This window comes from Cibotium barometz, chromosome 49 (assembly GCF_041138505.1).
Source record: "Cibotium barometz isolate CiBa-2024 chromosome 49, ASM4113850v1, whole genome shotgun sequence".
Lineage (NCBI taxonomy): Eukaryota > Viridiplantae > Streptophyta > Polypodiopsida > Cyatheales > Cibotiaceae > Cibotium > Cibotium barometz.
In genome coordinates this window covers 37,937,124-37,950,590 of record NC_141094.1, presented here as the reverse complement: position 1 = coordinate 37,950,590, position 13,467 = coordinate 37,937,124, and positions in this window count along the sequence as shown.

Sequence of the window (13,467 nt, the reverse complement as noted above, 5' to 3'; positions counted from 1 at the left end):
TTGAAGAGTTTTTACAAAGAAATACCATAGACATAAATGTAATTCAAGAAACACTTGATAGTGTGGGTATAAGCTGACAGATAGTCTCAAGTTTACAAAACATTATAAGGCAGGCTAAGAGACAACAATATCAAAGCAAATATATCCTACCTAAACCTACGTTTGTTAGACAAGAATGTCATACAATGAACATTGAACTGATGTAATATCTTGGAGAGCCATATCGTATAGAGGATATCTACCATGAAAATAAGAAAGATCTTATTTTAAATAAATCCAATAATATATTCTTCGATGTTGTGGTAATTCAGACTTCAATGGTTATATATTTTGATATTACTCATGTGATGAAGTCAAAGGTGTGCTTAAATTTGTGATCAAGCTTGACGAATGTAAAATCGTCAAAGGAAAGAAACAAGAGTGTGTTTCAATGACACTTATGAACAGGGCTCTTGATCCTTGTATAACAAATGCAACCACATGTTATTTTAGTGTGCAATTACATTTGGTGGTTAGTAGCATTTGAGGTATGTAAAAAAATTCTTTAAATTTAAGTTCAGTGTTGATTAATACAATTATCTAACATAATGAATATTGAAGTCTTATCCTAAAGTATATTCTTTGACAAGTGAACAGTGAAGACTTTGATAGGTGAACAGTGAAGACTTTGATATCTTGTACTGGATTTTTTTTATCATACTTCTATCCCCACTACAATATTAGATCAAACAAATGGTAAAAAACTTCATATAGATGGGATATAGGAGAGTTCAATGTGGAGTGGCACATGGCAAGAGATTTGAAGACACTCAAATGCATATATAATGTGTCTAAAGGAGGCAATGCAAAATCTCTATGCTTATATTATATAGAAGTTTCTAAATTCATGAACAATAGGTATTGGAAAATAAGGCTCTTGTTAGACACCTCAAGGATCTTGAATTTAAGCAAGTGCTTAACATTTCTCTTAAAAGGGTCCACATTTACATCTTGAATTTAAGCAGGTGCTTAACATTTCTCTTAAAAGGTTCACATTTACATCCTGCTGCATGCTCTATGTAGAATCATAGAGAAGCTTGTGTATCTCTATATAGGACTTACATGGAAGTTAAAACTAAAGAAAGAAGGGGTGAAAGCTATCAAAATGATAGAGAAAGTACTATCTGATATGGGACTTCATGGTGGCAATGTGCATATAAAGACAGACACACAAAAGTCTACCCACGAAAAAGATGTTCCAACTAAACCATCAATTAGTGGAGTAAAAGTCAGAAGGTTCCTATTATTTCATGGTGGTGACGAACAAAAGAGAAAAACAAAGAGGCTAACAAATAGACCAAGACCCAAGTCGATAATCAGATGTGAATTATGGAAGAATCTTCATAATGCAGTGAAGATGATGTTTGTAGATGATTAAAAAGCCATAAATAATAAGCAAATGTTTGGAAAGAATTAGACCAGATATTTGGATATTGCGATTTAAAAAAAAGGAATAAACAAGACTTTCAAGAATTCAAAAACTGTTTAGAATCTTTCAAGTCATATATGAAGGATGTGTGGAGAGATCAACATTTCATGCATTACAAGGTAATATCATTTCTATTTTATTTTATTTATCCTTTGTAAATAACAATTTTCTAACTCTTCTTTTTGTGCTTTCCTAGCATATCATATACAACCATCTTTCTTAGTTTATCAATGAGTATGTAAGTCCATAGACATACAAGCCATGGACGAGGAAGTGTTAACCCATTCCAAGGGTTAACAAGAGCTACTACCATTATCTTATATCAAGGAGTCAAGGTAGATACACCAAAAGGTCATACATTTAAGATATGAAGCAATGGTATCCAAATCTACAGCTTGGACAGGCGCCCGTAATGGTCCTATGAAATACTTATGATGATTTTCGCTTGAAGAGTGTGTGGTAGTAAGTTAGGATAGTAAGTTAGGATGAAGTCTCAAGTGATGTAATTTATGGATATATTATGAGATGAGTCATTGTAATATCATTAGGCCTCTTATAAGCCTAAAGTGCCCAGTCGGCCACAGTTTAAGTGAGTGTGAACACTTAGGGCCATGTATATAAGTGAATATCTCTCATAATATAAAGGACTCTCCCATTGTGCAATAGAGTCTTGCTCTTGCTAATCTTCTTATCAATCTCTCTCTCTAATACATGCTAGTGAGTGTGTGAGTGAAGTGAGGTGAGAGGAGGGTCGAGTACACGTAGTGTAATATGGCAGTGTGACAACGCTCACGGGAGACACGATGGAATTGCTTCTCAAAGGAGTTGTAGAGCTTGAAGCCCTCAAGGGTTATGAGCTCGGCCATTAGAAAGATCCTCATGACAGTTGCGGTTCACCAAATAATCTCTTGTTGAATGTGTTTCAAGGGGGGTTGGGTGAGCCATAACATTTTTGGCGCGCCACTATCGGGGAATTATCCCTTGGCTTTTTCCATGGTTTTCCTCTAATTTATGCATTACCCACTGCCCATTGCCCATTGTCTTGATTAATCGTTTCCCATGAAAGAGGTGGTTTTGATGGTGATTTGTGTGTGATTTTGTGAGAATTAGCTCTCTTTTTTGTTTTGTAAAGAATGCTTTTTGTTTAATTTTTAGCTTAAATTATTATTTTTGTTGTTGTGGTTTTTAATGTTCTTAGGGCTTGCGCATAGAGTGGATTAGGATTTGTTTGCTTCCATTGCATCAAAAAATATAAATTTTAGTGTTTTTTAGCTTTCTTTAGAGTTAAACATAGAGCTAGAATCATTAATTTTTGCTTGATTTGTATGTCTTTTGTTTGATTTGTATGCATTAGAGTGTTAGCTAGCATTAGGACTAGCTTAATCCTTTTAAAATTTTTCTCAAAGCCATCAAAAAATCCTTGAAAAAATCGACTAATCTTCCTTAATTGACTGGTTTTTGTCATTAAGGGTGATTAATCCAATTCAAGAGGTAAAAATATTTAAAAATGTTATTTTGGTCATTAAGGGTGATTAATCTAGTTCAAGAGGCAAAAAGATTAGAAAATGTGTTTTTTTGTCATTAAGGGTGATTAATCTAGTTCAAGAGAGCAAAAAAATTAGAAAATGTATTTTTTTGGGGTTGAAATTGATCATGTAAGAGGTCAAAATTAGTGTTTTTTAGTATTTTGAGAGCATCTAGATGCATCAAAACACCCAATTACACCCTGTTCTTCATCAATTGGATGAATTTCCCTCACCTTTGCATAAAGAGAAGAGACTAAAATTAAGAGTTTAATTAATCTCTAATTATAGATTAATTTACACATTAGTCGATGCACATATCTTATCAATTTCATGCTCTATCCAATGATGTGCTCAATGGTGTGAATTAATTAGTTATAAGTGGTTAATTAGAGTCTTTGATTAGTCTAAAAGGGGAAAAGATTAATCTTTGATTATTTCTTAAGCACTTTTTTTACATAACTCATTAAGGCTAATACGCATTGAATGAAAAGATGCCAATGAGTTATCAAATTGTCCATTTTGGGGGTCATTTCTGAAGGGTGTAAGGGGGTGTCATAAAAGGGTTGACTTTTTTTTATTCCCACTTGCCTTTTTGGGAAAATGCCCATATCTCTCCAATTTAAAATTCAAAAAATATTACCCCCAAATCAAGAAATTAAAATTTCCCTCTAGACTAAAAAAAAACTATGAATCACCTGGTTCACGCCGAGAATCGTACCTGCTGTTTCACGTCTTGAAATAGCCCCCGCACGACAAAAAAATCCCGTGAACTGTACTGTCATTTCATGCCCTCACGTAAAAAAAACAATCGGACGTTTCACGCATTAAGGTCTCACACCTTAAGCGGTTCACACCTTAAGCGGTTCACGCATTAAGGTCTCACACCTTAAGCGGCTCACGTCTTAAGGTCTCATGCCAAAAAATAATAATAATAAAATATGTGAAGTCCACTTCACGTCGTGAACTGCACCCTGCTCATTTACGTCGTGAAAGGGGGTCCATCGACAAAAAAAAAGGGTCTGAAAAATAGCCCTGTTTGGAGGCTCATATCTCTTAGACCGTGAATTCGATATGCGTTCTAGTGCTCATCCCAGAAATCTAACGTTGAGCTCTTTGAAATTGGTCTTGAGCGTCCGAAAGGCAAAATCCATCATTTTGACTTTCGACCAGCAACCTCAAAATTTTGACTTTCGACCATCATTTTGACTTTCGACCAGCAACCTCAAAATTTTGACTTTCGACCATCATTTTGACTTTCGACTAGCAACCTCAAAATTTTGACTTTCGACCATCATTTTGACTTTCGACCAGCAACCTCAAAATTTGACTTGGAAAAAAATCAAGGCAAAAAAACAACCCTTAAAGCATTAAAAATCGCCCAAAACAGCCCGAAAACGATTGCAAGCTTATTCGGGCTACTTTTTGAGTGTCTAAACGACGAAATCACGAAAAAGTTAAAGAGAAAGTTTTAGTACTCCAAAAATACTACAACTCTCTCATACAGAGTTTTTTCAAATTCCTTTTGCAACACATTAAAAAACGGGCTGTGAAACAGGAATTTTTTTAAAAAAAAAATTCATCTTGAGACTGATGGAAAATGGGTTTTGAGACCTCCTCATCCACCTCGGATGCTACTGGCATGCGCTTTTTTCGAAAAAATATATTTGTTTACATGCATGTAGCACCTAAGCTAATTAGAGCAAACAGACACCCGTTTGAGCCAGTGAAGGGTACGCCAGGCCTCTTGAGCTGTAAGAAAAAACGGGCTGTAAGAAAACCTAAAAAGCAAAAAAAAAAGTCCTTGCTCATTAAAGGAGCAATTGACAATGCAAGATATGGCCATGATAGAGGGATTACGTGGGCTCACACCCAGACTGAACCCAATGAACCCTTGAGGTCCATGCCCCAACAAATGCATCTGCCCATTCCATTTTCCATGCCGACAACAAGCGTGTCATCGGGTTTTACATCCCGTGTCACATCAATCCCTCCAGGATTTGGTCCCTTGCGTAGCACTATCACAATTCCTAAGCCTTTAGACATGCTAGGTACCAACCCTTTGCAACCCCTAGATACCCACACCTTGGACATATTGACTAGTCTAGGAAGGGGAGTCGCCCAAGGTCTAAGTGAGTCCTTACCCATATTAGCACTTACACACGGCCTCAGTGACATACAAAAACACAGCCGTACAGATTTCCCAAATCATGGATAAATATGATGGAATGACTGATCCTGTTCAATTAAAAATGTTTGAACAACGATGTGAAGTCTTTGGAAATCCAAACTGCCCCACCAAGATACATGCGTTGAACCTATGCTTAGTAGGAAAGGCTAGTCGATGGTTTATCATATTGATGCCGATGATCAAGACAAACTTCAGGACCTTGAAAATAGCCTTTATCCACGGCTTCTCAAGACAAGGTGATCGGTGGAGTGCAACAAGCGAACTCTATTCAATTGAGCGTGAACAAAATGAAACCATTAGAGACTTTATCCTTCGGATAAATCTCTTGGACTCACGATGTGAGCCATGAGAGAAACTAAATGATGCTCAATTGAAGAGATGTTTCATGATGGGCATAAAGAATAATAGTTTACATAACTTGATCATTGTATCCAATCCAAAAACATTCGATCAATGTTGTAAAGAAGTAATACATTTAGATGACAACATGATGGAGGATGAACACGATATGAGATGTCCCTCATCTAAACCAAGTGAAGCAATGGCTAAAGAAAAATTGATTTTGAAATTGTCATTCCCTGAATTCTATGTAGCCTTGCTTAAACGTTTTGAACCAGAATCTCCAAGAGAGGATGAGCCCCCTCGAAACCAATCATCCTTAATGCCTCTCCAAGTGATGGGTGAAATGCCTTGTGTTCATTGCAATTACTACGTCCATCCTAATCCCCATTGTGCCGCGTACAAGGAGCCTATCTTTCTGTACTGCATATATTGTAAAATCTTTGGTCATAACACACCGTAATGTCCCAATTTATATACAATTAACTCAAAACCTCCATCTCCCATGCCCCAACTAAACACAGTTCAAAGGGTCGAAACTGCTCAAAAACAGTTCAGTTCAGTGTTTCTATTGTTGTGGACCACAAAAAGTAGCAGACTGCATAGTTTGGAATAACAGCCACCACTGACACTTTGCAACCGATATGTGAACGATGTGGAATTGATCACATATTCCAAGATTGCACAAGGTGAGTTGCTTCCCTGTAACCTGTCTCTCACAGAATACAACTCTTAACATGTTGAGTGTACAAAACGGGCAATTGTCCACGGTACCCTTGAATGTGCTTATATGCTTACAAGCTAAGGCACGAGACACACTAAAAAAGAATGCAAAAGAAAATACTTCAAAATGGGTAGAAGAGCATGTTTTAAAACAGAAGCCAAAAGAGGAAACAAAACCATCTAAACCCAAGAAAAACAAGGGCAACCAAACTGTCAAAACCAAGGTTGAAATAAAAGACGAGAAGGAGCCTATGGAGGATCTAATCCCAAAAAAGAGCCAAAAGCTACACATGGTGTAAAAGCATCCACCTCAAAGGCTAACCCTGAAACCAAAAAAACCACGGGTAAGAAAAGAACAAAAAAACCAAAAAGAAAGTTCGTTCTCGTCGCATGGGAAACCCTAATGAAAACCTGACCATCCAAGGAAAGTCAGCAGAAGATGAAACAAGTTCTAGTATATTACTTAGTGAGGATGAAACAAGTTCTGATTCGTCACTAGGTGCACCTCATAGACCAATCAAGAAACTAGAACCCGCCCAATCACCCCAAATTGAAAATCATGATCACATGACAGATGTGGAATGCAAAAAGCAAGCTCAGGAGAGCATGCTTAACATTGTTGAGTGTCATACAGGATCACTGGTTGTGATTGAACCTCATAATGCCAATCCTAAAAAAGTAACCAAAATACAAAAACCGAATGATTATCACTTCCCCTTTCAAGAGAAAAATGGTACTCATTTACAAAAGAGTCATTAGAGGCAGATTGCATGAATTATGCGATTGAAAAAGCACGTGAGGAATTCGATGAATCCCTTATTAAATTAAAGTAGTCTCTCAAATCCTCATTTGGAGGAGTGCTCTTCTCTCGTGCGAAACTAGCATAGCATTAACACTTGCACCTTTAAAGGCTAAACATGAGTTGTACCAAGACATCAAGAGCTACATAGAACAGGACTATAAGGATTCGCAAGTTTCCAAATAGACCTCACTTAAAGTTGTCAAAGGATCGAGTGTGTCATTGTACACATTGGGCACTCTTGAAAAAGCTGAAAGCCAAGAAGAGGATGAAAGTGAATGGGAATATGAAACCGAAATGGGATCTAAAGCTAAAACAAAAACTAAAACATCCATGGTTCCTCTTGAAGATTCTATCATGGTATGGTTGGATTTCCCTACGGGTAACAATGTTAAGCGTAAACGCGCATTGCTTAGCTCTCGAGTTAGTCATAACATCATGCCAAAAGACACTTGGGTGTCATTGGGACAACCTAAAATCATCCCTAAAGACAATGGTCTTGCAAGAAATGCCAATGGATAAAAGATTGAAGTTCCAGGTTACTTTGGCTATGTTACTCAAACAATTGGTGAAAATGTGGAATTTAGATTCCATGTTAGCCTAGATCCCCTTGAGTATGATGTCATTCTTGGTGGAACTTGGATACATGACTCATTGTATTCAATTGATAAATCCATGCAAACAGTCACCTTGAACACTCCTGCAAGCATTGTGCAATTGCGATTATGGGAGAAAGAAACCTTGGAGGAGCTGGAACTTCTAACATATCTTACTGAGAATATCCTAAGAATTATGGTTGGATTAGAACTTTCCACTAGAGTCACCACAATTCAAGCATAGCTTTATCCAACACGAGAGCAGAATCTCATGACCCTGAGTTATGGGATTTGTTAAGCCAACAAATACTCATGGCTCATCTTGAAATAATTTCATTTACACAAGACTTGAACTTGCCGTGTTTGGGGTACTTTGAACATATAATGTATATTGAAACTAACCCCCTTACTTGCAAGTTTTTTGTAGTTGAGTATGTGTTGGAAGCAGATTTGATCTTGGGGCATAAATGGACTATTGCTGCTCAAGCACCACTATGCTTTGCTAGTGATAGGGTCATCATGATGGTCAACGACACAAAGTTGACAATATCATACTAGATGGAAGAGGATCTAACCCTAATGGATTTCTATGATGTTGAATGCAAAAGGCTACAAGCCTCTTTCTTGGAAGCCCCTCTACATAAAGACCTACCATCTGCATTAATGAGCGACTGCGATAAAGCATCTACTCCTCCAACTCCATCTTCACTCACCACCAACAAGAGAAAGAGCTTCTATTTCCAATGCCAAAACCTCGCAAATCGGCAGCTATTCTTGAAGAAGTTTCCCAAGCGCAACCATCTACCTCTAAAAAGGAACTCACAGGAAAAGCCCTGGATCCCATGCCTCTTCAACCACCACCCTCACCACAGGAGATGGCTGCATGCTCAAAAGCCTCATTGTCAACAACGTCCATGAGTCTCAAACCCATAACCTTAGTTCCAACCAATGTGAAGGAGGACCCAAAATCTTCCACTTCAACCAAAAAGAAAATCCACCAAGACAATCAAAATCAAGGTATCTTAATGGTATCAAAATGTGGGTGGAGAAGCAGCTACTTGTAGTCCAAGGTTGTACCACGAAGACACCAATCCAATTTGGATGCCTTGATCATCAAAGTCTCTTCCTCCTCAACGCAGCACTCAGAGGCCAAAGAAAAATAAAAGTACTCCACAACATCATCACAAAAGCCTATGCGAGTTCCTTAAAGAACTCCAACATCTCAACAAGTATGGGTACCAAAAAGATTACTGTCTGCAAGCATAAGGGTACTACCAAGGTAATACTAAAGCTTGGATTCCCAAGCGCATCAAAAAGTATCCTAAGCTTGCATAAAAAAAAAAACCTTAGCACCAAAAGCATCATCCACCATTTCATAATGTTCATCAAAGATGGGTGCTTGTGTACATGCTTTAGGAACAAGGGTATTATGATGGTAATACCTTCATATGGTTGCCAAAATTGAACAAAGTGAAGAAAGCCTCACCATTGGCTTCAACCCCAACAACTTCACCTAAAGCTTGACAAGAATGGAAACCCAAGCAACACCAAGCAAGCCACTCAACCTCTCTCATGCATATAACACATACATAAGAGCTTGTGTGTTTAGTCAACCCCAATGGTGGTAACCAACCAAAAGTTGAACCTACTACCTTGACAATAATTGTGCCACAAATTCAAGAATCAATTCCCACGTCTGCAAACGGAGACTTATGAGTGCATCAAGGACAAACTAACAATGCTCTTTTCACCCCTCCAGATGAGAAGCATGAGTGCAGAAGCTATGTGTGGCAAAGTAGACATAAGACCCTATTCTATAAAAAAGGAGAGTAGCCACAAGAACCTATTGCTTGCAAGGTGGTAGCAAAAAAAAAAAAGACAAAAAAGAAAGAGAAACAAACACACGGGTGTCACACATATGGCCTACCTAAAAATGGTAGAATATCACAAGCAACTCCCAACGATCTTTAATGGCCAATACATTTTTGTTAAGCTTATGGCTTACTATTCTTTTGGCTAAGTTAATGTAGTAGTTGCTCCATGAGTACATATCCATACTCATGCACTAGAGGAGATTTGCACCAAAGCCTCACTATCATCGATAACCTTCCAGGTACATCTTTGGATGGGGGGTCATGGTGGGCGAAAGCTTGGTCCATGATACAACTCATCACCTGGAATTTTCCTTCAAATTGCAAACCTCTCTAAACATAAGTCTTCACAACACATGGATCTTTAATCCATAGTGAAGATATCTATATTAGCCTCGCAAGTCGACGTAATTCTATCATACCTCACCAACAAGTGGCTACTTCACCAACAACAATTTAATAAGAGTCTATGTGACTCAATTCTTGTACTTCATGTATCTCTGCTTCATAAAGCACTTAAATATACATAAAAGCATAAACATCACATGGGAAGAAGCATGCAAAAACAGGTCCTACACTCAACAACATTTGACAAGAATCCTGTCACAAAAAGAGATATCATCGAAGGCCAAATTCTTCAAATGATAAATGTCTCTTCAATGAATGAGATGAGGAATTGAGAATCAAAATCTCATTCTGATGATTTTGTTTACATTCCTTCGGATCCTTCCTTCTCTCCTCCCCTATTATTAACATCTCTTAGTTTCCCCACTAACACAAATCACATGTAACTCCGCTTATGAATGCCAAAAAACAAAGTGTAAAAAATATTAACAAAAAAGGCTCACAAAAAAATATAAAAATGAAATCATTCGCAAATATCCCCACCCACCCACCCCATTAGGAATTTTTGCTAATTTCTAACCTTCTCATTTACTAACTAGCCTTTCATATTCCTTCAAGAGGAACAATGACCCTTGAAAGCCATTGAAAGAGCTTGTTAATTCTCCCCACGTAAAGGTTTTCAACACGATCACGAGGACGTGATCGACATCACAGGAAGGGGAGAATGTTAACCCATTCCTAGGGTTAACAAGAGCTACTACAATTATCGTATATCAATGAGTCAAGGTAGATACCCCAAAAGGTCATACATTCAAGATATGAAGCAATGGTGTCCAAATCTACAACTTGGACGGGTGCTCATAATGGTCCTATAGAATACTTATGACGATTTTCGCTTTAAGAGCGTGTGGTAGTAAGTTAGGATGAAGTCCCGAGTGATATACTTCATGGATATATTATGAGATGAGTCATTGTAATATCATTAGGCCTCTTATGAGCTTAAAGTGCCCAGCTGGCCACAATATAAGTGAGTGTGAACACTTATGGCCATGTATATAAGTGAATATCTCTCATAATACAAAGGACTCTCTCATTGTGTAATAGAGTCTTGCTCTTGCTAATCTCTTGTATATAAGTGAATATAAGTGAATATCTCTCATAATACAAAGGACTCTCTCATGTATATAAGTGAATATCTCTCATAATACAAAGGGCTCTCTCATTGTGTAATAGAGTCTTGCTCTTGCTAATCCTCTTGCTAATCTCTCTCTAATGTATGCTAGTTAGTGTGAGTGAAGTGGGGTGAGAGAAGGGACGAGTACATGTATTGCAACGTGGCGACATGATAACGCTCGCGGGAAACACGGTGGAATTGCTTCTCAAGGAGTTGTAGAGCTTGGAGACCTCAAGACGCGCTCGGCCATTAGAAAGATCCTCACACAACAGTTGCGGTTTACCAGGTAATCTCTTGTTGGATGTGTTTCAAGGGAGGTTAGGGTGAGTCATAATAGGAAGGAATAGAGAAAATTTAGAGTTTTTCAATGGTTCTACATAAGAATTTTCTTTAACTTGAAAAAAAGACATCAATACAATTCATCATATGTAACAAGAACAATTTACCTTCTTCACAAATAGAGGAGAGAAGAAGCGTAGAAACATTCAACATCACATCATAAGATGATGCAATGGATCTAAGGAAAACAACGTGTAGGAAGAAAGTGGATTTCATTAGAGTAAATTCATAGTCAAATATATATATATATAATTTAGTGCTATAAGAAGTAATAGATTGCTTCTTATGTTTTGTTGCTTATACGACGACTTCACATTTCCTAAGTGTCCTTTTCCTCAATACATATAATTGGAGTATACGCTCATCTTATCTCATGTATAGTGAGCTATTAATTACAAAATTAGAGAGTACATACTGTTTTTCTCGTGTAAAAAATTGAAATATTTACGATACTGAGGCTATACACACTACTCTGAGTGGAAAAGCGTGCTTGGGATCTTGTCTCAATGCCCTACATTGTTTAATATCATTGTGATCATTTCTATGTGAAATATCTCCATATCCAATGGAGTGTAGGTTACTAGCTGGCTGTGCTACAAAAGAGGACATATTTAAAAATTACCATAAAAGAAAGTAAATGAAATGAGTGGATCCCTACCTCCTCGAAGCTTGATTGTAGGAGTGAATCTAACATGAGCTTTGCATTGAGGTAAATCCTCCAACAATAAGTGTGACCATCAACTTGCTTTGTAACGTTGACCTTTTTGAAATTAGTTTGGTCGGCATGAGTGGCATCTTGTGTTATTGCCTCACAACACTTAAAACTTTTTGAACAGACCTATATACAATATTGTAATTAAGTATCTACATAGAATATTCACATTGTTAATATTACAAAGATTGGTAAAACTTTCTGAATAGACCTATATACAATATTGTAATTAAGTATCTACATAGAATATTCACATTGTTAATATTACAAAGATTGGTAACCCACTTACAATTTCACAATTCCATGATATCTTGCGAGACAGATTTGGCGCAGTAGCAATTTTCGATCATATCAATAATTACCAAGCTCTAGTGCGAGCTACAAAAACGTATCTTTCATTTGACAGCAGTGTGATTGCTTAACTTATGACAATGAGTATGTAGAGAAATTTTTACTCACCTTTTGTTATAAGCCAAGAGAAAAAATGTCCAGGAAGCTCTTATCCTTATGGCGCCAAAAATTGGAGATGATAAGGTCAAGAATAAAGATCTTTCGTTGCATATCTTATGGAAGGTCACTCATGATCATATTGAACACCATATACACATATGAGTCATATACATATAACATAACAATAAAGTCAGAACTTACCTAAGAAGAGTAATCATAATTGTGTCATTCATTTCTCTCCTTAGGTCTTGGAAGACGTCAATTTCTTCTTCATGTAGACTAAACTATTGTGGTTCACTATGCAAAACTGCCCTCACAGTAAATTTGTGTCTAAGTTGTTGTAGAGCAGCACTGTTTGTGCCTCATTGACCACCTCTTGGGCCAAATAACGGATTTGATCTTGAGGATAGACATATCAACCCTTCCTCTTCCTCCAATGCAACCGATTTACTAGATGTAATATACCTTGCAGAGCTTGCCACCATTTCCATAAGTAGTTGCCTAAATTTACATGATTGATCAAAAGAATTAAGATTTGAGACTATGATCAAGTTGTCCAATAGGTATAAACACCCAAGCATCACTGAACCACATTAGAGAGGACCAAATCCACCTTAGGAAAGACTGAAATCTCATGATAGGGTGGCTATCTACATTCTGTGTTCTGTGTTTCACTTTCCTGGTCATTTATACCCTGCACATCCATGCCTCACGCAAGGAATGCCCTTTTCTCTATACCTAACTCAACCCATAGATGCCCTGATGATACTCTCCACTGGGCCAATGGCGATCTGCATATCTACTTTTGGGTCATGGGGTGCAAGGGTTCTAAAAGACTATTAGGTTCCTCAAAGACTTCTTGAAGCTCATTATGACATTTAGTTGCTAGATCAATGTCACGACAAGCAGCAACTTCGTTTCACTTTTACATCCCCCG